General features: G+C 38.4%; 1 protein-coding gene and 1 long non-coding RNA gene across 4 annotated transcripts in view; both read right to left on the bottom strand.

The window, feature by feature from the left end:
- Positions 1–24,706, bottom strand: part of LOC134213593 (transcription factor hamlet) — a 329,303-nt gene that overhangs the window by 74,297 nt on the left and 230,300 nt on the right. The gene's annotated exons all lie outside the window — the stretch shown is intronic.
- On the bottom strand, positions 3,054–3,673 carry LOC134218005 (uncharacterized). The gene is made up of 3 exons (XR_009981214.1): positions 3,580–3,673; positions 3,441–3,524; positions 3,054–3,358 (listed from the first exon to the last, which is right to left on the bottom strand). It is a non-coding gene; the product is annotated as an uncharacterized LOC134218005 (long non-coding RNA).

Genomic DNA, 24,706 nt, shown 5'->3' on the forward strand with positions numbered 1-24,706 from the left:
ACCCTGTCTAAAATTCCTATTACCTCTGCTTCCTATCGCGTTGATAGACGCTGACTGATCGCTTTCATAGTCGCTGTACTGTGCCTCGATTTGGTGAACCGGTCTACGCATTGGTACTTCAGGTGTCTGTTGCTGAATTTGTGGGTCAGCTGCATCGATTCGATGGTTCAGCCGGATTAAATGCTGAAGATCTGTCACTTCAAACAAAGAAATTTTAGTCCGGTAGTGTTGGCGCATGTTATCCCATACTACCTCAAATTTTCTGCGCTTAGATAATGGCCGAGACAACAGCCGATCAAGCTTTTCGATTTCGGAGACAAATGCTATGAAGGTTTCCCCTCGCAACTGTTTCCGTTCGTGAATTTTAGATCTAATGCCCTGATCCATATTCGGGTTACCGAATCGGTAGGTGATAGACGTTTCAAAATTTTGCCAAGTCTGTAGCTCGTCGACAAAAGTGAAGAACCAGTCTGACGCTGGCCCTTCAAGCAGCATGTGTATGTCCCGTAGAAGGATTTCCATAGGAATTCCTTCACGTTCTGCTAACTTTTTGACCTTATAGAGGAAATTTTCGACGGAGACCGACCTGTGGTCTCCAGAGAAACGGATCTTCCATTTTTCAATGCGATTTTGAAACGAATGTCTATAGTGGACTCTAGTTCGTGTCTCCTGCGGATGCCCTGTGGTTGGACGATAACCTGAGTTCTCATACTCCGAGAAGTCACTGCTCGCTGAATACCGGTTCCTCTGGTCCCCTTCGCGTGTTCGGTAGGTTTCTGGTGTTCCCTGAAATGGTCTAGGTAGCTCATGATACTGCCTGGTAGGAACGTGTCTGTCTTCATCGCTACTGGTGTCATCTTTGTTGTCGCGGTGCGTGTTCGCCATGGGATATTGTACCTGTCTCTGCCGTTCTGGAGTGTTTGGTCGTAATGTCAGTGGCAAGCGATTATTGACTGGTTGATTTATCTTCATATCAACTGGTCGTTGGTTCAAGTCCTCACCATGCCATTGACTTGAAGTCCTGGGTGGATCATCATTTTTCACTCTGTCCCTCGGTTGTATAGAATTAGCTACCGACAGTTTAGCAGTCAGTTCTCTCAACATTGTCTGCATCTCATTCCATTCTGCTCGACTGACGGTGATTACTGATGGGTCCTCAACACTCGCAGATGGCTTTTTTGGAGTGGTTCCGGTAATTTTTTCCTCCAAAAGATTTTTTCCTTTATCGCTTCCTCGTTCGGGTGTTGCTGAATTCGACTTATGACCGCCTACAGCCCCTTCTGTACCCGTAATTATATTATTTATCTGATTGATAACTGGGGTCTGTGGTGGTCCAAACTGGTAGTGTTTCATGATCGTCTCAATTCTTTGACCTAGCTCTCTTCGCATCTTCTTTTCTTCTTCACCTGTAGCCCTACTCCATTTCGTTCGATACCAGTAATGTAGAACCCTCGATTCATACTTTGACTCCACTTTCTTCTCAAGAGCTTTTTCGAGAGTATCAATTCGCCCTTGAATGTGCTGAACCTCCGCCGAAATTGATAGAGGCGATCGGTAAGATCTACCCTCTTTTAAATCTTCTTTAAATAAACTTCTTAAATGTCTCTGCTTTCCAGTCAAATCGAGTGAGAAAACGTCTTGTGGTTGATTGCGTATAAGAAGTTCATAATCTAATTCTTCTAGATTAAGATCCTCCGCACGTGGGAACAAGCGAAACATTTTGAGCAGTAAGTTCTCAATCAAATGTGAATCGTAATTATGTGTAATTAATAAATGAGTATTCAAATTGCATGTATTAACCAAAAAATAGTACTCGAAAATTCTAGCTCTATGACTAGATCAGTAAATAAATATTTGAATAAATAAATAAATAATTTTGTAAATAGGAAAATAAATAAATAATCTAATAAACGAATAAATAGTTTAATATATAAATAAATAATTTAATAAATAAATAAATAATTTAATAAATAAATAATGTATTTAATAAATAGGAGACGAGTAGCAATATGACCAATTAAACAAAATAAATACGAAAATGAAAAAACGTTCAATTTATGTTCAGAAAATATACAAACAAATTTTAACTAAAAGTTCCTACACAAGAGTGTTTTATTTAGAAGAAATTATGTGAAAAAGGACTTCAAAAGCCTTGTTTTGTTGGGCGCCAGTTATAACCCGCCAACCCGCACGTTTCCCGGGGAAATAAGATAGGTGATTTAAGCGCCACTCCTTTCGGAGACCACCTTCCAGATATAGGGCTGCCCGGCCGCTGAGACCCCCAGGAAATGGGTCTAATTACTCCCGTTTTCAGAGAGGGAACGAATCGGGTGACGTAAGACTGGGGGTGAAGACAATGTAGGGGGAAAAGGGGAAGGGAAATCGATTTACAAGCGTAGGGATTAGGCGATTACGAAATAATACTTACGACCTGTTATCATCACTGGATGACCTGACCAATCCTGCGAATCCTGCCAAGGTAGAATAGGGAGTTATCGTGGTTGTTTCGGGGAACCGCCCCAGCAAAATATAATAAATGATAAAAATAAATTAACGACCGATTAACATGCTAAACTTTAACCAACTTTATTATCACATGCTATTCGGGATAGATTTTCCTTAACGGCGGTTGGCCTGCATTTATTCCGCCCGCAATACCAATAACAGTTTCCCACTACAAATGTTCAGTTTACATTCATTTTCAGATACATATATTTCTCTTCATGTTTCCATTCTACTCTCTGCCTAGGCCTACTGTTTGCTTTCCCTTACTCTCTCTTTCTCTATCTAACCTCTGTCTTCATTCGGAGCGTGTGTTGAGTTCTATGCGTGCAGTGTGTTCATTCCGGTTGGTCGTGTGTGTGCTCAGACGCGACTGTCAGCGCAAGCGCTTGGGCTAAGGACAGTCACGTGGAAGATGTATTGGCACGCTACTTACTCTAGTTCTTCGGTAGCGGCGGAACTGAGCCATGCGCATGGACTTATCTAATCATGCATGATTACTTACGGTTTGCGTACGCTTGAAGGGACTTTACGGGAATCAAACGGTCGTTCATTCGAACGGACGCGTTGATTGATGTTCGCGTCGATGACGTTGACGCAGATGATTCCCTCCGGTCTGTGGGCTTCACGCGGCGGCGATGAACGGGTACGGTCGTCGCGGCGATGAATTGTAGACGATTGGCGCAATTTCGCGATGAATCCGGGTATCTGCTAGCCTTGCCTAGGGCGCGATGAATGTTCGCAAACCCTCTTCCGGTTGACGAACTTCCGGGAAAACCCTCGTAGCTGACGGTGGGGTCAGAAGCGATCGTTGACTTTTGGTGTGATGTGTACGGCTCCGCAGAATGCCACAAACCTGGTTCAAATCACGTGGTGTCGTACGACGACACGATTAACACACACACACAAATTGCACATAAATTTGACCAACTAATTACCTGCACAATTTTAACCACACGCACGAAGCTGCTAATAACTTTACGCAATATAACGTTGCACTCAACAAGTTACACTCAACAAATCTAAACGGGAAAGACTTAATTAAAATTAATCAAAGACAAGCATGCTAATATAAACCTTTAACAACACATCACGGCGCGACACTTAAAAATCGATCACTCCTGCCTCTTCCACTAGCCAGAACGAAGTGATCGATCGAGGTCAATTTTTCCTCAGATCAAGGTGCGCATTATTAATTAGTTTCGCAATCATAACCTTCGGGAAATCCGGAGCGGAAATCCGAAGGTTGAATAATTCCCACGCTCGCGAAACGACCAAGGTTAAAGGGAGGGGGATTAGTCTTCGCCGAAAGGCTTACATCAAACGGCTCGCTAAATCTGAGAGAGTGGATCCAAGTTCAATATCCCCTGAATGCATTCCTCCGGGGGTCATTGGACAGCGACGAGCGTGCTAATTTCATATTTGCTGTTATCGCTTTTCCCTTTTGGGCGGTTAAAGCATGTGCGAGTTGGCTAGGGTAGGAACTCATTTAAATGATTGCTTGTGGGACGCTACTCGTGAATATGAAACAAGATTCATGCAGTGGGTGAACTTTCCAGTACTAGACTGGTTCAAACTAATTATAATATTTTGGATAATGTATACTGAAGTAAATACGAAAACATTTAAAGAACGGACATGCTCGTTACATCGGAATGAATCTCCAATGGAAATCGGAATGAATTTTCGATGGAAATCAGAATGAATTTTCGATGGAAGTCGGAATGAATTTTCGATGGAAATCGGAATGAATTTTCTATGGAAATCGGAATGAATTTTCGATGGAAATCGGAATGAATTTGTGATTTAAATTGGAATTAATTTCCGAAGGAAATTGGAATGAATCTCCGATGGAAATCGGAATGAGTTTTCGATGGAAATCGGAATGATTTTCCAATGGAAATAGGAATGAATTTCCGATGGAGATCGGAATGAATTTCCGATGAAATTCGGAATCAATTTCTGAAGGAAATTGGAATGAATTTCTGATTCAAATTGGAATGAATTTCCGATAAAATTCGGAATGAAGTTAAAAATTTCGAATTTCCGAAGTAAATTGGAATAAATTTCTGAAGGAAATCGGAATGAATTTCCGATGAAATTTAGAATGAACTTCCGAAGGAAATTGGAATGAATTTCCGATGATAACCCAAATGAATTTCCAATGGAAATCGGAATGAGTTTTCGATGGAAATCGAAATGAATTACCGATGGAAATCGGATTGAATTCTCGATGGAAATCGGAAGGAATTCTCGATGGAAATCGAAATGAATTTCCGATGGAAACCCAAATGAATTTCCGATGGAAATCGGGATGAGTTTTCGATGGAAATCGGATTGAATTTTCGAAGGAAATTGGAATGAATTTCTGATTTAAATTGGAATGAATTTCCGATTAAATTCGGAATGAAATTGGAATGAATTTCCGAAGCAAATTGGAATGAATTTCCGATGGAAACCCAAATGAATTTCCAATGAAAATCGGAATGAGTTCTCCATGGAAATCAGAATGAATTTTCGATGGAAATCTGAATGAATTTCCGTTGTAAATTCGTATGAGTTTCCGTAGCAAATTCGAATAAATTCCCATTGACAATTCGAACGAATTGGGATGAACATCCATTGAAAATTAGGAAAATCTTCCTTTGGATATTGGGATGGATTTCAGTTGGAAATTTGAAAGAATTTCTGTTGGATGTTCTGAAGAACTGTTGGAAGTTCGAAAGAATTTCTGATGGAAAGTCGAGTGAATGTTCTTTACTAATGCGGAATTATGATAAACGGAGTTTATAAACGACTACATTAAGATCTGCGCTTTCGTCTACTCAAGTACTAATGGAAAAAGTAGGTATGTCATTTATTTGAGCTCCAAATGATAAAAAATTGTTTGTAGAAAGACTGTAAAGAAATCGCTTTAGTTGAAAATAATGCAAATGTTTTATTATTTTGTAGATCGATCAACTGGACAAAAATTATTGAAAAATGACGAAACTAGAATAAATAAGCAACAGAAAAAAAAAACTGCACACAAACTACTCTTAATATCGAGCGATTTGTGATCGTATAAGCTCGATGTATTCAATGCAGAGATGTGGGCTACAGAAAAGATTTGAACAAAACCATTTTGAAAGGAAGATCTCAAGGTGACAATAATCTACATTTCGCCTTTGATTGACACATTCAGAAGGGTTCTTCGCTTTCGAAAAAAAGAGCAATATTAATATTTTCCGTCTTTTTATCTCCCTCCTCTACATGTTCTCACACCATGCGTTGCAGTTTGACCGGATAGAACAATACACCGAATATGAAAATTAGCTACCTGAAATTCATTCTTCCTTTCAAAATTTTGAAATGCGACGAAAAAACTTTACGCGTCGCACTTCTGACGGGATTATCATTAGTTTTTTTTTCACACCTCGTCGGATCGCACTCAGAAACTGTGGGCTTTGAAGTCCGTCCGAAATCGATCCCCCTCGGATGAACTCATCTGCGCAATGGATGCGGTGCATTGTCTTTCCTCCTTTTTTCCATCCTACGTTCCAGCAGGACGAAGAAAGTTGTCATAATCCCTTGACACTCAAAATTAGTGGAAATTCTTCTAGCGGTAAATTGGCTTTGAGTTGGATTCTCGGAGATGCTAAACTGCATGCTCATTGGATGATAATTAATATTGGGCTAAATGAGCATGGACAGTCCGAAAGTGCAACAACAACGAATAGAAAAAAAATAGTGACAATCAAGTACAAAAAGATCGAGTTGTATTTGATAAGCCTTTGATTGACTCATCAATCAATCCAGATGAAAAAAAGCAATTTTCGAATTGAACATTTGCACAACGGATGACAGAATTGCTATCACGCACACCCGGCGCAACTACAAAAGACTCCGAAACGGGAGATGAAGATCCGGCTTAGCTTCAGCAAAACTCATCAGCCCGCATCATCCCTATTAGAGAGAAAGGACCTACCTGGCAACGACAACGACGATGACGACGAAACGCTTGAAGCAATTCGGACAAAGGCTTTTAATTTGTATCTCCTTAACTTCCAGACACTGAAGAGGAAGAAAGTTCCTTCTGTTGGAAGGCAAACATTTCGACACCATCATTACCACAAACGATTTTTCATCCGCTTGGGAATTGCAAGCACAATCAAGATAGTAAACTATCAATTTTTCCGATTCCCCTGAATCCTTGTCAACTTGTTAATCGATTAAGGATGTTTTCTTACTCAATAGCGCTGTGTCTGCTCATTCGTTTCTATAAGAATGAAAGATGCGCCATCCTCCTTCGAGGAGGTCTCAATCTAAGAGTTTCACCATCATCAATCAATCAATCGCAGTCCAGATGAATCCTGTATTTTGACAAAATCGATTACAACTATAATAAGGATGTTTCGCAAACGAACGGGAGTTGGAAAAATCGCAACATATTGATTGCTCATTTGTGTAATCCGAAACGGTGAACGGTCACCAATGGCGGTTTTTGGCTGCGAGCCGTAAAATCAATAAAGGATGCTGTGGTCTCAAAGCGGGCGAACATTTTGCCACATTGCTGCAATCCGCTTTATGGCATCTAAGCAGGACGACGATATTTGCTTTGTCTGCGGATTGTCGATGGACCGTTGAAGGAAGCGAAAAAAAAAGTGAAATGGTTGTGGGCTGAATTGGGAGGAGAAAAGGGATGCATTGCACATATGCGGGTTGCTGTACTGGTTTCCAATCAGCAGCAGTGCGGAAAGGCGTTATGTTTAGAAAGCTAAGCAGATTTTGCGGTAGCGTTCACCTTTTTGGCGTAGTGGTTGCAACATTTCGGGATTTGTCACAGATGGTTGAACGAAAATTTTGTCAATGATCTGGTGCAATTTTTTTTGTCGTGGTCAGATTGAACTATTGCAATCGAAAACTTTTGATTCAAAACAAAATGATCAAACAATATTTTTTTTATTTATTTCGAAATATTTAAAACATTTCATTCCATAGTCGACATCATCATGGTATTCGGTCGTACCTTCTAATGACTCACTATAGAATCTTCGAAAGCTATGGATTCTTGCTAGTCTTCCAAGAAGCATCTCCATACAAAAGCTTTCGGCATTCTTGAAGCAAAGAAAATGTTCTCATTGTCCAATCACGCACGGACGAACGAGATCCTATCACCCGTCATCTTCATCCTCACTATCGCAGTCATTGATCCTTTTCAGCATCGAACGTCTCCCTGATCTCGGTGGAACGCAACGCATTCAATGTCCGAAAGCAATCGCACCGAAAATTTGTCCACCACACTAATCCCATTGAATGGGAAAATTAAATTTCCATTCAATCGGCCAACAACCGGATTACAACATCCAGTCATCGGGTGCCAAAATGCTTCGAGATAATCCCACAAATGCGATCCTCCTTCTTCCCGTTAATGGTCGACACCCACCTTCGCCAAGTTCGCTTTCCGCTCTTAATTTGCACCCATATCGAACAAAGGCAGCATTACAGGACCCAGAACAAAGCCCGAACAGATCGATCTGGATCAGCTGGACGCATCTTCGAAAGGTTTTCCGTCTTCGCTCTTCGTTTATTGCCGGCAGAAAAAAAACGACGAGAGTGTGAAAAAGCAAATTGCGATTTTGGCACGTCCAGGATCCGCATGCGTTCCGTTTCTTGGGACGGACGTCATCACCGTCATCTCGGCTCGGTGAATCTGCAAATAGACACCCAGTTGCACTGGGCGCAATCACGAGCGAAGAAAGATGATCTTCGTACGTGATCTCCCACAATAACAAAACGTAACATCGTAAAACGTTTCCGTTTTTCCTCCTGTCCTGCTGCTCACGTAAATGGATGTGGCTTCGAATGCTGCACCAACGTGGCCTGGATGGACGTGAGCTATCATTCGTAATCGGACTCGAACTGTCGCCCTCAACGTCACATTGCTATTGGTCCGGGGTCAGTCACTGTCACTTGGTTCGAAGATCAGACGGGGGCTTTTTTTAGTGTCGGTAGATTTTTTTGATTCTTTGTTGAAAGAATGTTTTTTGAGTTTTTTTATAATTAGCGCGACCATGCTTAGACGGCGTTCTTCTAAAACATTGTGTCGTGAGGTTATTCGTTAAGTTATTATACTGGATGAAGCAGAAAACCGGGATATTTAATCCTGAATAATGAAGAAAGCTGAGTACTGTACCCTTTATTAAAATGGAAGTATGAAATTGAACTTGAAATTAAATATGAATTGAATTATAAAAATTCTAAAACTTTTGAAAATTTCTAACATTTTAATTTTTTGAATATTTTCTAAATTCTCAAAAACCGAAAAATTTCCAAAGCTTGTAAAATATGTAAAAAAGCTGTTTATAAAATCATTGAATTTAGCAAAATTTTGAAAAATTCAAAAAAAATTCTCAAATACATTAAAAAATCTAGAGATTTTAAAAACCTTAAAAAATAAAAATATAAAACTCTACAGTTTCTGACTCATATTCCGAACACTTGTGACATGGAAATTTAACTGAAACAGTTCGTTATTATTGCATAAATGAACGAATTTTCTCGGCAGGCGTACAGATCAAGGACATTACAATTGTCCACCAAAGAGATTACGTTGGAAGTTTGCATTTTAGTTCATTTAAGGTAGTGTTCGGAATTTGGATCAAAATGTTCGGAATATGAAACAAAGTTTGGCAGAATAAAATCATTTCACATTGATAGTTACAATCTATGAAATATGATTATGAAACGCTTATATGAAAGTTCTATTCTGTTTCCGATGGAAACAATTTATTGTTCTATTTAAATATTTTAATTCATGTGTCACAAAGACCTCCGAAGGGAAAAAATGTGCTAAGTGTTCGGAATATGAATCAAATGGGTAAATCAAAACTAAGTTAAAAACATAATCAGAAAATATAAAATGTTTGGAATTTCTAAAACATTCGAAGTTTCCAGAAATTTTAGATTATTAAAAGACATTTTTTTTAATTTTGGGAATTTTTCGTATTTTTCAAACTTTAATCTGTAACTTAAGATGATCCATGAGGTACGTCACGCAAGCCCTTCCTCTTCGGAACACTTTTTGAATTAAACTTCCGGAATTTTTGTATTATTCATCATGAACACCCTCTTCCCTAGAACCGTGCCGTACTTTGTGGACGCCCCCTTTGTAATTTATTAATGTTGACAATATTTTAGAAATTTCAAGATAAAATTTTTATTTACCTAAAATGTTTAAAACTTTCAGTTAATTAATTTTAATTTTTGGATTTTGGACCTGCCATAATTTTAAAAGAATTAAAAATGTTTGGAATTTCGATTTGTTTTAACATTTTTAAATATTCTAAATTTTTTTAATTAAAAATTGCTCTCCAACCTCAATTTGCACAGTCCGAGAGCTCTAGCATTTTGGGTGGTCAATAACGGCGCTGGCCACGTCTTCACGGTTGTCGGGGATGGGAAGGAATTGATGATGCAGTCAGTCGCCCATTGCAAGCCGAGAACACCTCTGCACTCGCCACGAGTTCCTGTGGAATTTTATTGGAATCTGGAGGTTAGGGTTTTATGGTTTTATGTCTTGGTTAACGGGTTACCAATGTGATAGCAATGAAAGGGTGTATTCTAATTGGATGCCGAAACGACTTTTTTCGCTCATTCCGAACTCTAACAGTTACCTGCTAGAACTAATCAAGTAGTGGGTATAGGGATAGAAGATGAAAACGGTGTGAAAGCCCATTTCCAATACTAGCGATTGCTAGAACATGAGAAATATATGAAAAGACGTAGGAGGAATGAATTGGGATTGAACCCAGGACCTCTTGCGTATGAGGCAGAAGCGGTAGCCATAGTTCTTAAAATTTTAAGATTTCCACAGAAATTTCTAAAAATGTTTATAATTTTTCAAATTTATGTATAAAAATAAAGTCAGAGCTTCTAAAATATTTGAATTATAGAAACACCGGAAATATATTTTTTTTCCTTTTTGATTTTTTTCCATTTTTTTTAATTCTTTTTTTTTATATTTCAATATTTCTTTTACTCATTAACATTTCTACATTTTCAATTTTTTCTACAATATTTAAGAGTTTTTAAATATTTAAAAGTTTTAAGAATTATAAAATTTTTCAAATATTTAATAAATTTTAAAATTTTTCGACTTTTGAATCTCTTGCAACATCTAAAACTTGAAAATTTTCAGAATTTTTTTGGGTGTTTGGAATGTTTAGATTTAAAAAAATAATTAAATTTCCGAGATCCTTCAGAAGTTTAAAAATTTTCGGCTTAAATTTTTCAAATTTTCAAAAATTGTAAAATTTCAAGAATCTATCGATTTTTAAAATTTTGAGAGCATTTAAAGCTTTAGCCTTAAAGATTTAGTATTTTTCGAAAATTATCTTATTATTATCTTATCTTTTTTGATTTCAACAATTTTTAGCTATCACTTTGAACCTTTTGACATCCGAAAACTATTTAAAATTTTCAAAATTTGGAGTAGTTTCAAATTAATTTAACTTTCCATTTTTTAATTTTTCTAATTCTAAGATTTCTGAAATTTTATGTAATTTTAAAGATTTTATAACTTGAAAATTATAAAAATTTTCAAAATGTAAAAAATCCAAAGATTTTAAAATGTTTGTAACATTTTTTTTAATTTTAGAAATTTTTAAAGATTTTAGATTTTTCAAAGTTTATATTTTTTAGAATCTCCAGAACTTCAAAGCTTTCCAAAGCTTCAAAATTCTTGGTTTTATTGATTTTAGAATCTCAAGAATTTTATGTTTTTATTTAAAGTTTTTATGAATTTGAAATTGTTTTAAAATTTTCAAATCCCATTGGGTAACACGACCTATTATGGAGCAGTTAAGTACCGCGTCAAACCAAAACTGATTTCAAATATTCTTTAAAACCGAACTGTTTACCTTTTTTCACATTGTAGAAGTCGAATAGTGTGCTTTTTAACTCTAGTTTAGTAAATATTTCGTCAATTTTGCTTAACTTATGTTGTTTAGTTTTTATCACAATAAAAGCAAACTACCGCAATAATAGGACGCAGTTGTCTATCATTATTTTCTGAAGGTCAGTCCTTCAATAGGACCTTTAGTACTACCACAATAAAAGGCTCAAAGCACGCCTTTTATTAAGGCAGAATGTTGATTTTTGTTCCTAATACAAATAACAAATATTTTCGATGCATTAATCTCTAGAATGGACCATTTTAACACTATCGCACCCAAGATGAATACACCACTAGGTGTTCCAATCTGCCAAATTCACGATTCAGCCATCATGGATTTCAGTATGGGAGAGCCAGCCGGTTTGTTTATGTTTTGCATCGAAAATTAATTTTTCACCCCCGCCTTCTTCTCGTCCATAAATTGGGCAGATTGAAACACCTAGCTGTGCATTCATCTTGATCGCAACATTAGGGAAAACCACAACAACATAATGTTAAATTTAAAAATAAAAATAAAATTAAAATAAGAAACAAAATTATTGCATAAACATTTTTTTTTCAATTTCAAAATTTGCTAGATCTTTTAATTTTTTAAAAATATTTTTGAATTAAATTTTAATATTTTTAATGATCCATAATCCCTTTCCCTTACTAACTGTTGATAATAAGATGATTACGTTTGTAAAGATCATTAAGAGCCTCGGCTCCGTTAAGTGTTATACACGCCTGAGCCTGTCAAATAAATACAATAGTTAAAAAAATGATCCCTAATTTTTAGAATTTCGAAATTTTAAGAATTCCCAAAATTTGAAAAATTCCCAAAATTTTAAGAATATCCAAAATTTTAAAAATATCCAAAATTTAAAGAATTTCCAAAAATTTTCGAATTTATTAGTTTTATTAGAATTTATAATTTTGAGCATATAGTTAAACATTTTCAAATTTAAGAACTTTGAGAATTTTCAAAATTTAGTCGATTTTTAACATTTATTACTTTTTTTTTCAAATTTTAGAAATTTTTTTAGAAACATTTTGAGAAGATTTGAAATTTTACTAATTTTTAGTATCTTAAAAATAAATTGATTTTTTTGTAGATTTTCTAGAAATATTAGAATTGTAGGAAACTTTTTTTGAACCAAAAAATTTGTAAAATTTCAAAAATTCACAGATTTTTTCATTTTTTTTTTATTTTGAAAATTAAAAAAAAAATTAGGATCTTTAAAAATTTTGAGTCATTAAGATTTTTTTTAACTTTGAGAATCTTAAATTTTTTAATAGCTTCGAAAATCTATATTTTTGCCTTTCTCGTACAACAAAGTTGTACCAGAAGGCTATAATTTCACTCCAAAAGCCAAATTTTGATAGAAGGCTCGGAGACCCATAGTGTTATATACCAATCGACTCAGCTCGAAAAACTGAGCACATGTCTGACTGTGTGTGTGTGTTTAGCCCCGGGAATTTTTTATTGTTAAACACGTTTCATATAGAAGGACTTGGCCGATTCGAGTGCAACTAGTTTCATTCGACGGAGAAACTTTCCTAGTTGGACACTATTGTTTTTGTTTGCTAATATCTCATCCGGTTTGAATAATATTTCTATTTTTCTTTTATCAAATACGCTGTGTACATGCACATTTTAAATCATTAATCAATTTAGCCGTGACGCAATCCATTACTCTCATAGTTGAGTTATTTTTAAGCAGCGTGATATAATCGCATCAAAGCTATTAACCGCCTAAATGTAGGCAATTTACATTGCATTTCATACTAATTCGAATTCAACATATTGAATCGAGAAAGGCATAATCACCACTGGGGGATAAATTTGGGTTTTTATAATAATATTTCAAATTGTCAAAACTACAAGAATTTTGTTTTTATTTTTCTGGTTTTTCATAATTTTTGAAATTAAATAGGTAGTTTTTATTAATGAGTTTGTAATTTTTAAAATTTTTATTCCTTGTAGGAATTTTTCAAATTTCAAAAATCACACATTTTTAACATTTACTACTTTTTTTTTAATTTTTGTAATGTATTTTTTTTTAATTTTAGGATTTTTTAGAAATATGTTTTTAGAATTTCTCAGATCTCTAAATATTTTTAAATTTTAGAAAAAAATAGAACTTTGAAAATATTTGGCATATTACAAATTTTTATTATTCATGAAAGAAATTTGAGATTTTTTGGAAATATTAGAGTTATAAAAACTTTAAAATCGTGCAAATATTTACTTTTTAATAAATTTATAAAATATTGAAAAAAAATGGTATCACTCAAAAAAAAATTTTTTTTTCAGTTTTAATTTTTAATTTGTTTCAAAACTTTGAAAAATTAAAAAAAAGGCTTCTAGAATTTTTAAAATTTTTGAGTCATCGAGAATTTTTGTTAAAAATTAAAACTTTGAAAATTTTGGAATTTTTAAGAATTTTGAAAATATTTTTCATGATCAACAATTTTTATAATTTCTAAAATTTTTCGAATTTCCAAATTTTTAAGAATTTTCAAGATTTTTCGAATTTGTTAACTTAAAGTGAAAATAATTCACTTTTTAAAATTAATTTTTTTTTATAGATTCCAAGTATTCTTAGAATTTTAGGCATTTTTTAACATTCACTTTCTTTTTAGAATTTTTAAAATTTCAGAATATTTTTTTTTAGAATTTTCATATTTTTATTTTTAAGATCTCTAGAAATTTCTCAATTTTACATAAAATAGAATTTTGGAAAGATTTAGAATTTTACAAATTTTTAGTATTCTAAATAAGAATTTGATTTTTTTTTAGATTTTTTGGAAATAATATATGAATATAAAAACTTAAAAATCGTGCAAATTTTTAAAAAGTTTGGGATTTTTATATTTTATTTTATTTATAAAGTATTGAAAATGTTTAGAATATTTAAAAAAAAATAACTTTTTTTGTGAATTTTAAAAACTTACAGAAAAAAAAATTATTTTAGAATTTAAAAAAATTGAAAAACAGAAATTTATGATCTTTTTTCAAATTTTGAAAATTTTCGGATTTCTAGCATTTATTACTTTTTTTAATTTTTGGAACGTAATTTTTTTTTAATTTTAGGATTTTTTTAGAAATGTTTTGTATTAGATTTTTTCATACCATTAAATTAATAAAATATTTAAAAAATTTGAAATATTAAAAAAAATTAAACTTTTTTCTTTAATTTATAAATTTTTGAAAGTTTACAATTTGTTTAAATTTTTTTTTAACTTTGAAAAAAGAATGAATCGTCGAGAAATTTTGTCAAACAAATATAATCTCTGAAAATTTGGAATTTAAAAAAAAATGAAATCTTTGCTATTTTTAATTACTTTATAATATTTCAAATTGTCAAAACTTTTCAATTTGTTATGGTTTCATATTTTTCAAAAATAAATACATATTTTTAAATACACAATTTATATTAAAATCATTAGATTTTTTGATTTTTTTTTCAATATATTTGGAATTTTTTAAATTAAAAGAGTTATTTGAACTAAATATTTTTGAAGTATATAGAATTTAAAGAACTTTAAAAATATATAGAATTTTGGAATCTCCAAAATAGTTTGATTCTCAGAAATTTTTGACTTTTTTTATTTTATTAGAACCTATAGAAATTTCGAAATACAGTAATATCTTGATTATATCACCCCCTAATGAATTTCGGGGTGATAAAATTAGAAAATGTGACAAAAACAGAAAAAAAAATATTTAGAATTTTTTAATTTGTTTCTCAAATATGAATCAGTTATGCCTCGGCAAAGCAAAATATGTTAACGGAAATTATGTGTCGGAAAATGCTTAATATATTCTTTAATGGTACTCAGAAATGATTCGTAATAAGTCACAGGCGGTGAAAGATATTTCATGAAAATCATAGTTGTTTGCGGTATTAATTACGAAAATAAATAGAAAGACTAAAATTTTAAAATTTTCTTGGAGTGACAAAGTCGGGTCGAAAACGTCATAAAATCGGGGGTAGACAAAATTGGGGAGCAATTCTGTAATTTTTGTTTTAAAATTTAGGATTTTTTTGAATATCTGATTTTTTCTGATTTCTTATCTTTTTTAAGTTTTGAATGTTAGTTTTTTTTTTGCAATTCCTGATTATGATCCTGGTTTACAGTTGACATTTGAGTGATGAAACGGCCTACTTTTCCATACCAATGAAATGGGTGCTTTCATGAACATTATGCAACTCAAATGGGTTGCATAAAATCCTCATTTGGGTGCTTTAATGAAAAACCATCATTAGAACAGTAGTTACATGACCACATTTAGCTCAATTAGCTTGGGTGAGTGTTCAAATAGTGTATTCTCGACTCGACTCAAGCTGAAAAAATCATCTGTTTTGCAACTTGTTGCATAAACTACTATTTTATAAGTTCAAAAAACAAACGATTTTGGCATTCAGGATTTTTTTTTTCATCATTTCGAATTCCGGATTTTTTTAGAATTTCAATGTTTGAAAGCCTTAAATTCAAAGTTTTATAAATGTACAGACTTTTGAAAATTGCAGAAAAAATAAATTTTTGAATTCGTACTTTGAAAATCAGAATTTAAAATTCTTAACTTCTGATTTGGAATTCAAAATTGAGCATTCTCACTCGTCGATTCAAAATTCTCAATTTGAAAAGCAGAATATGGAATCCAAAATTCATGGTTCGACACAGTGTTGTAAAATGTCATTTGCATTTGTTTGTATAATTTTCCCAGAACATTTTCCAGAAGGTAGCTATCAATTCATGATGTATGACGAACTTATAGCGCTTAAATGTGGCTACAACTTTGTCTAACGAGACATTGCTGTAAATATGTAATCTGGGGCGTGGGAGGCAGAATGTCATTCAAATGACATTATGTCAAATGACACGTGACATTTTGGAGAGTTTTCACTCTCCAGCCTCAGATGTTATATTTAAAGCAATGTACCCTTGGACAAAAATATAGCCCTACTCAAGCGTTATGAGTACATCTAAAATTATGGAATAAATTTGGCTTCTAAAGAAAGTTATGAACAAATTAGTCAAATGACATGCAGATGACATTTCACAAGCCAAAATGTCAAAATCAAAACCTGGAATGTTGAAATCAACAATCCTTATTCTGATTGATGAGTTAAATAATCTCAAATTAAATGTTTGATTCCTGAATTCAAAATGATGCATATGTCTAATAAATGTGCGAATCTGCTTGTGATGTGACACATTGGCTTCAACGGTCATTATTTGTGCGTCAACTAATGCGACACCACATTTAACATTGCCACTTTGCATAGAAAAAAATCCTTCAACTAGTCATTTCATATTCATGAAATGATTCCAAGTTTTTTTTGTGTGTGGCCTACCTCTAATGAGAAAAATCGAGTGTAGTGCGGTCACAGACCAGCATGTGCATGTTGGGACAAATTAATTCCGGATGAAAAATCGTTGGCTGCTCCGGTGGTAAATCGTCAACAAAAAAGAACTTCCACCGTGCACTCAAATTAAAATTAAAATTAAAAAGTTGCAATAAAATTATGATTAAAAATTTATGCTTCAACATACCGACAGTCACACATCACCTACACGCAACCACATGCCAACCGACGACGACGACGGTAGTCATTTTGGAACAACTCTGCGGGAATCGTGGATGGCGGGCGGGATGCAAATGGAGATGAATAAACGATTCCCGGAGAGAAGATTGTGTCCTCGAATGAGAGGAAAGTCGTTCTTCAAAGAGCTCCACGTTCGTCTCTCATTTCAATCCCGGACCCACATCCGCCGAGTCCCATTTGGGTACGCGCACATCAAAGTTATCGAAAAGTTGGAAGCCAAGCTTTTCCTGCAGTTACAATATGATACAATGATCATCGTGTACCGACGACGACGACGACGACAGTGCCACTGTGGGTGGAAAACGTGTAGTTCGTATGCGGAGGGGCCGGGAAAATTGGAAAAATGACATCACACACATGACGGAACACTCGCCGCACTGCAACTTCCACGTGAGTGATCCCCAGTTGGCAGCTTTATCACCATTCAAATTTTAATGAGTTTACAGTTTTTCTCTGTGCCAGACCAGCGCGAACGACAACGGCGAGGACGACAGCAGTCAGCTAATTTACGGCTGAGCGAGTCTAATTCCGTTTAATTACTGCAAAATATGACGCCGTCCATTGTCTCCTTCTGGTGTCGCCCCTTCCCAGCTCCGAACACAAATCTCGACATTTAATTAAAGTTTATAATTATGAGACTGAGGCTTGTTGACTGTTTGCTCCCAGTAATTCCGTTTTATAGCAAAGACACAAGCTGACAACGAGCTCAGGGAACTTATGTCCTCTCTTCAGGCTTGTCCTGGAATAATAATTGTGAACCATTATCGCAATCACACCCCTCCCAAGCAGGAAGAAATTAAAATTTTAACGGTCTTCTTTGGATTGGAGTGCGGTGATTTATTAGAGTGAGGCATCTTGAGACGATTCCCCCGAAAGTTGATTGACAGCTGAATGATTTGTCGGTTTGTGTAATGTGAAACCTCCGAAAGGGTTTTTCACCTGCCTGCCTGTGCGGGCCAATCAAGAAACCAACCCAAAATCAATTGCAATCTAGCGCACTTTAACGGTTCTTTTGGATCGTAAAAAGTGGGATTACATGCCTGCGTAACAAAATTGTAGCACGTACCGAAGAAATCTGAAACCCAGTGGTCAGCGAGTTTGCTTCATTAAAAACCCTCCTAGTTATGCTAATGAGTCGCGCCAGGGAACTCAAGTTGTCAACGCACAGTGACCAACACGATTTGATTGACACCGGTCATCTTTCGCTTATTGCATTACCTTGGATGCGTGAGAGAGCCCGGAACCAGTTTCCATCAGTAGACAAGGAAGTGTGATCTGTTTTCCCGAAAAAGGGTGTCGTCTCACTATTTACCCTCCCTTGCAAAGGCGGTTTCACACTTCGATGATAATCTTCTTAAGTGTTTCCGTTAGTTTTTTTTCGCTTCTGTCAGAAAAACAGACAAAATCTCGAGAAAAAGAAGCTGCTTTTCCTGATCTGAAAAAAAAGTTCGATAAACTGCTAATCCTTGAAACCCCAGAAATTGATTGGATTTCTCACTGGTTGTCACTCAATTCAACACTCCGGGTCGGTCCCTTTCTTGCATGCGCGGTAGCTCCGTCGGTGGTGCAAATTTCAGGTTTTGTATCGGTTGCGAAATGAGCCTTAAACCGAAACCCAAATAGATTTATTACACAGCCGGCCGGGCGTAATGAGGGGAGGACAAGAAGCGCAGACAGAAGCTGGCAAAGAATCTATCTGATTGACACCGATGGGCACAAATTGCCCTCTATCGTGTTCTCGGATTCGGTTTTAGGATGATACTCGCAGGGGGAAAACTAAATTAGTAATCCCTGTGAGTGAAACTCTAAACAGTCCGAATATGCTGACGTGTTCGTCGAAATTCGAACCTTGAACAAAAAATCTTCAGAAGAGAAAAATCATTATTTGTCAAAATTCGAAATTACAATTGACTAAAAATGATAAATGCAATAATTTGAGTTGTTCAGTTGTTCAAATCTCATCAAAAACTAACTTCCTCCGGATATCCCTCGACATTAATTCAATCACAACTACCCACATTACCCCTCTTAAAACCACTCGCACATCACCCTATCCAGCTGCCGTAAATTTCCCTATCCGGCAAGTTCATCATCAACTTGACTTTAATTTTCAATTCGCCAGAGCGCTGAAAATGGGGAGAAAATCAATTGCCCTTATCACCAGGAACTTCCCACACAACGACACCCTCTTTTCTTTATTCGGAATCTCGTCTCGACTCTCCCGCTTTTGAGCTTCGGGGCCTGCTCTAATGTGGGAAATATGTTTCTATCTCCACCTCCTCTCGACGAATGCCTTCTCACTGAGCCACTTTAGCCGGACTATAATGCACTGCGGTTCGGAACCGTTCAATCCCCCTTAGGCCTGCCAGGCGCCGTATCGTTGCTCAATTTTGATTAAATTATCGGAACGAACGACTTATGTCTTCATGAGAAAATTTTTCTTTCTTTGAACACGATTCCAAAAAATAACATCCGTATCCAAGTACTCGGAAAACACAATCAATCGATAATTGGAAACGCGTTATGAATTTCTAATATCCTCTTCCCTGATTGCCCGAAAACCATAATTACTTGTTTATTGATTCCCTTCTGAGCGCACCGAGACCACGGAGAAACTCGCTGTGACAGATATGCAAATTGCTTCTCGGTTGCCGTTGGCAGCCTTCCCGTGGGTCGTCCAAGGACGACCGACGGGGACAATGCGGCCTTTGAATAGAATTGACATTCATTGATTGACAGCTCTGAGGCTTCCCCGATCGGTGCTGGCGGTGTGTCACCTTTCTGACTTCCTGGATGCTACGAGCATCGAGCAATCACGAAATTGATTTCCCTATTGTCGCCAGTAGAGTGGATGCTCATGCCCCGACGTTGTGACAACGTCGGCTCTATTGCGTAATCTATCCGAACAACCAAGAGGCGCAATGTGTAGGCGTCACCGATTAATTGCTACCAATTAGTTACCACTCGTACGGGAACTGACCACTGACTGGACAAACCCATCTGCTTCATGCGTTTTACTCAACAGAGAGCACACAGAAATCCAACGACACAGACACAAGCTGTTAACGATGGAAAAATTAATTGAATCCGATAAATCTCCGATTTCGTTCCATGCTTACACTCGCATCTTCCCGGAACCCCTTCGCACGGTTGACAATTTTTAATAACTTCATAATCAAGTGGAAAATTAGTTCTATCCTTAGAAAGAAAAAAAAAGACGACAACGACCGCCGCAGCACAGTACATCCACTTTCCATGAACGGACGGGTGCGATCTGCCTGCAGTAGTGCGGCATGGCATCTTCACTTGACTTGGGACTCATCCTTCCCGAACGGCTTCCTAAACAAACACTCCATGACTGGCTGTCAACTGGCAGCCCGCAAGCCCGTCGCGTCGTCGTTCGCTTTTGCTGTCACTCTTGAGGGTGCGGCACGCTTGGAATGGAAGTGCATCCGTCTGTGACGAGATCCTTGACGAGTGTAGTAGGAAAATTGTGAAGATGCACTTATCTTCGCCGCTCGAAGTGGATTATGTCGATTGTTACTAGCATTTGGTTCAAAGTACAAGGGTTTTGACTACATTGTGATTATTTCCTGGATCCACTTTGATTATGATCTAAGCATGATTGATTACGTTAAAAAATGATACGATGTCAAGACGGAAACATTACTAAAAAAATGCATTGCGAATCAAACAAACATGATTTCTACGCATGAAAATCGTAAATATCTGATCGTAAGTGTGCGAAGTTTATTCTGAAAAATAGAATCAATCGGCAAAAATCTGCAAAATCATGGAAAACGTTCCTCGATTAACATAGAATTTGTAGCCGCAATCTAGAAATGATTGCGGAATATGCGCTGAATTACTCGGAAAGCTACTTTGAAGAAGAATTTTAGGTGGAAAAAGTAATTTTTGCTTCGGTCTTAGCTTCGATTAACATTTTAGTGTACGATTGATCGTGTATCGCCTAATAAGCTTCGGGATTATTACGAAATACGGAAGAGTTGCATCTTCTGTATCTCGTACTACCCGAAGATCAGTGAAACAACTCAAGATTGCAGAGGTCGAACCCATGCACCGTGGTCAGTTTTCGAATCAATGGATCAAAACCAGCTAGTTTTTGACTTAATATGTAAATAAAATCTAACATTTCCATTTTTTGCCTAAGTAACTTTGAGCGATTCCGTGGGGGTTATCAAAAGAACTTCATAGACCTCTTGAAAGGAGGTTTTTGAGTCTCTTGAAAGGAGGCTTCCGAGCCTCTTGAAAGGAGGCTTCCGAGCCTCTTGAGAGGAGGCTTCCGAGCCTCTTGAAACGAGGCTTCCCGAGCCTCTTGAAAGGAGGCTTCCCGAGCCTCTTGAAAGGAGGCTTCCCGAGCCTCTTGAAAGGAGGCTTCCCGAGCCTCTTGAAAGGAGGCTTCCCGAGCCTCTTGAAAGGAGGCTTCCCGAGCCTCTTGAAAGGAGGCTTCCTGGGCCTCTTGAAAGGAGGCTTCCTGAGCCTCTTGAAAGGAGGCTTCCTGAGCCTCTTGAAAGGAGGCTTCCTGAGCCTCTTGAAAGGAGGCTTCCTGAGCCTCTTGAAAGGAGGCTTCCTGAGCCTCTTGAAAGGAGGCTTCCGAGCCTCTTGAAAGGAGGCTTCCTGAGCCTCTTGAAAGGAGGCTTCCTGAGCCTCTTGAAAGGAGGCTTCCTGAGCCTCTTGAAAGGAGGCTTCCTGAGCCACCTGAAAGGAAGCTACCTGAGCCTCTTGAAAGGAGGCTTCCTGAGCTCTTGAAAGGAGGCTTCCTGAGCCTCTTGAAAGGAGGCTTCCTGAGCCTCTTGAAAGGAGGCTTCCTGAGCCTCTTGAAAGGAGGCTTCCTGAGCCTCTTGAAAGGAGGCTTCCTGAGCCTCTTGAAAGGGGGCTTCCGGCGCCTCTTGAAAGGAGGCGGCCGAGCCTCTTGAGAGGAGGCTTCCTGAGCTCATGGAAAGGACGCCTCCTGAGCTTCTTGAAAGTAACCGTCGTGAGCCTCTTGAAAGGAGGCTTCCTGAGCCTCTTGAAAGGAGGCTTCCTGAGCCTCTTGATAGGAGGCTTCCTGAGCCTCTTGAAAGGAGGCTTCCTGAGCCTCTTGAAAGGAGGCTTCCTGAGCCTCTCTTGAAAGGAGGCTTCTGAGCCTCTTGAAAGGAGGCTTCCTGAGCCTCTTGAAAGGGAGGCTTGAGCCTCTTGAAAGGAGGCTTCTGAGCCTCTTGAAAGGAGGCTTCTGAGCTCTTGAAAGGAGGCTTCTGAGCCTCTTGAAAGGAGGAGGCTCTGAGCCTCTTGAAAGGAGGCCTGAGCCTTGAAAGGAGGCTTCTGAGCCTCTTGAAAGGAGGCTCTGAGCCTCTTGAAAGGAGGCCTGAGCCTCTTGAAAGAAGGCCCTGAGCCTCTTGAAAGAAGGCTCTGAGCTCTTGAAAGGAGGCTTCCTGAGCCTCTTGAAAGGAGGCTTCCGAGCCTCTTGAAAGGAGGCTTCCGAGCCTCTTGAAAGGAGGCTTCCGAGCCTCTTGAAAGGAGGCTTCCGAACCTCTTGAACGGAGGCTTCCGAGCCTATTGAAAGGAGGCTTCCGAGCCTCTTGAAAGGAGGCTACCAAGCCTCTTGAAAGAAGGCTACCAAGCCTCTTGAAAGAAGGCTACCAAGCCTCTTGAAAGGAGGCTACCAAGCCTCTTGAAAGGAGGCTACCAAGCCTCTTGAAAGGAGGCTACCAAGCCTCTTGAAAGGAGGCTACCAAGCCTCTTGAAAGGAGGCTACCAAGCCTCTTGAAAGGAGGCTACCAAGCCTCTTGAAAGGAGGCTACCAAGCCTCTTGAAAGGAGGCTACCAAGCCTCTTGAAAGGAGGCTACCAAGCCTCTTGAAAGGAGGCTACCAAGCCTCTTGAAAGGAGGCTACCAAGCCTCTTGAAAGGAGGCTACCAAGCCTCTTGAAAGGAGGCTACCAAGCCTCTTGAAAGGAGGCTACCAAGCCTCTTGAAAGGAGGCTACCAAGCCTCTTGAAAGGAGGCTACCAAGCCTCTTGAAAGGAGGCTACCAGCCTCTTGAAAGGAGGCTACGAAGCCTCTTTAAAGGAGGCTACCAAGCCTCTTTAAAGGAGGCTACGAAGCCTCTTTAAAGGAGGCTACCAAGCCTCTTGAAGGGAGGCGACCCACACGCTTGAAAGGAGGCCACCAAGCCGCTTGAAAGGAGGCTACTACGCCTCGTGACAGGAGGCTACCACGGCTCTTGAAAGGAGGCTACCAAGTCTCGTGAAAGGAGGCTACCAAGCTCTTGAAAGGAGGCTACCAAGCCTCTTGAAAGGAGGCTACCAAGCCTCTTGAAAGGAGGCTACCAAGCCTCTTGAAAGGAGGCTGCCAAGCCTCTTGAAAGGAGGCTACCAAGCCTCTTGAAAGGAGGCTACTGAGCCTCTTGAAAGGAGGCTACCAAGCCTCTTGAAAGGAGGCTACCAAGCCTCTTGAAAGGAGGCTGCAAGCCTCTTGAAAGGAGGCTACCGAGCCTCTTGAAAGGAGGCTACCGAGTCTCTTGAAAGGAGGCTACCAAGCCTCTTGAAAGGAGGCTACCAAGCCTCTTGAAAGGAGGCTACCAAGCCTCTTGAAAGGAGGCTACCAAGCCTCTTGAAAGGAGGCTACCAAGCCTCTTGAAAGGAGGCTACCAAGCCTCTTGAAAGGAGGCTACTAAGCCTCTTGAAAGGAGGCTAACGAGCCTGTTGAAAGGAGGCTTCCGAGCCTCTTGAAAGGAGGCTTCCGAGCCTCTTGAAAGGAGGCTTCCGAGCCTCTTGAAAGGAGGCTTCCGAGCCTCTTGAAAGGAGGCCTGAGCCTCTTGAAAGGAGGCTTGAGCCTCTTGAAAGGAGGCCTGAGCCTCTTGAAAGGAGGCTACTGAGCCTCTTGAAAGGAGGCCTGAGCTCTTGAAAGGAGGCTCTGAGCCTCTTGAAAGGAGGCCTGAGCCTCTTGAAGGGAGGCTTCTGAGCCTCTTGAAAGGAGGCCTGAGCCTCTTGAAAGGGAGGCTTCTGAGCCTCTTGAAAGGAGGCCTGAGCCTCTTGAAAGGAGGCTCTGAGCCTCTTGAAAGGAGGCTCTGAGCCTCTTGAAAGGAGGCCTGAGCCTCTTGAAAGGAGGCTCTGAGCCTCTTGAAAGGAGGCCTGAGCCTCTTGAAAGGAGGCTTCCGGAGCCTCTTGAAAGGAGGCCTGAGCTCTTGAAAGGAGGCTCTGAGCCTCTTGAAAGGAGGCTTCTGAGCCTCTTGAAAGGAGGCTCTGAGCCTCTTGAAAGGAGGCTTCTGAGCCTCTTGAAAGGAGGCCTGAGCCTCTTGAAAGGAGGCTTCTGAGCCTCTTGAAAGGAGGCTGAGCCTCTTGAAAGGAGGCTTCTGAGCCTCTTGAAAGGAGGCTTCCGGAGCCTCTTGAAAGGAGGCTCTGAGGCCTCTTGAAAGGAGGCTCTGAGCTCTTGAAAGGAGGCTTCTGAGCCTCTTGAAAGGAGGCTTCTGAGCTCTTGAAAGGAGGCTTCTGAGCCTCTTGAAAGGGAGGCTTCCTGAGCTCTTGAAAGGAGGCTTCTGAGCCTCTTGAAAGGAGGCCTGAGCCTCTTGAAAGGAGGCTTCTGAGCCTCTTGAAAGGAGGCTTCTGAGCCTCTTGAAAGGAGGCTTCTGAGCCTCTTGAAAGGAGGCTTCTGAGCCTCTTGAAAGGAGGCTT

Source organism: Armigeres subalbatus, chromosome 2 (genome assembly GCF_024139115.2).
Source record: "Armigeres subalbatus isolate Guangzhou_Male chromosome 2, GZ_Asu_2, whole genome shotgun sequence".
NCBI lineage: Eukaryota > Metazoa > Arthropoda > Insecta > Diptera > Culicidae > Armigeres > Armigeres subalbatus.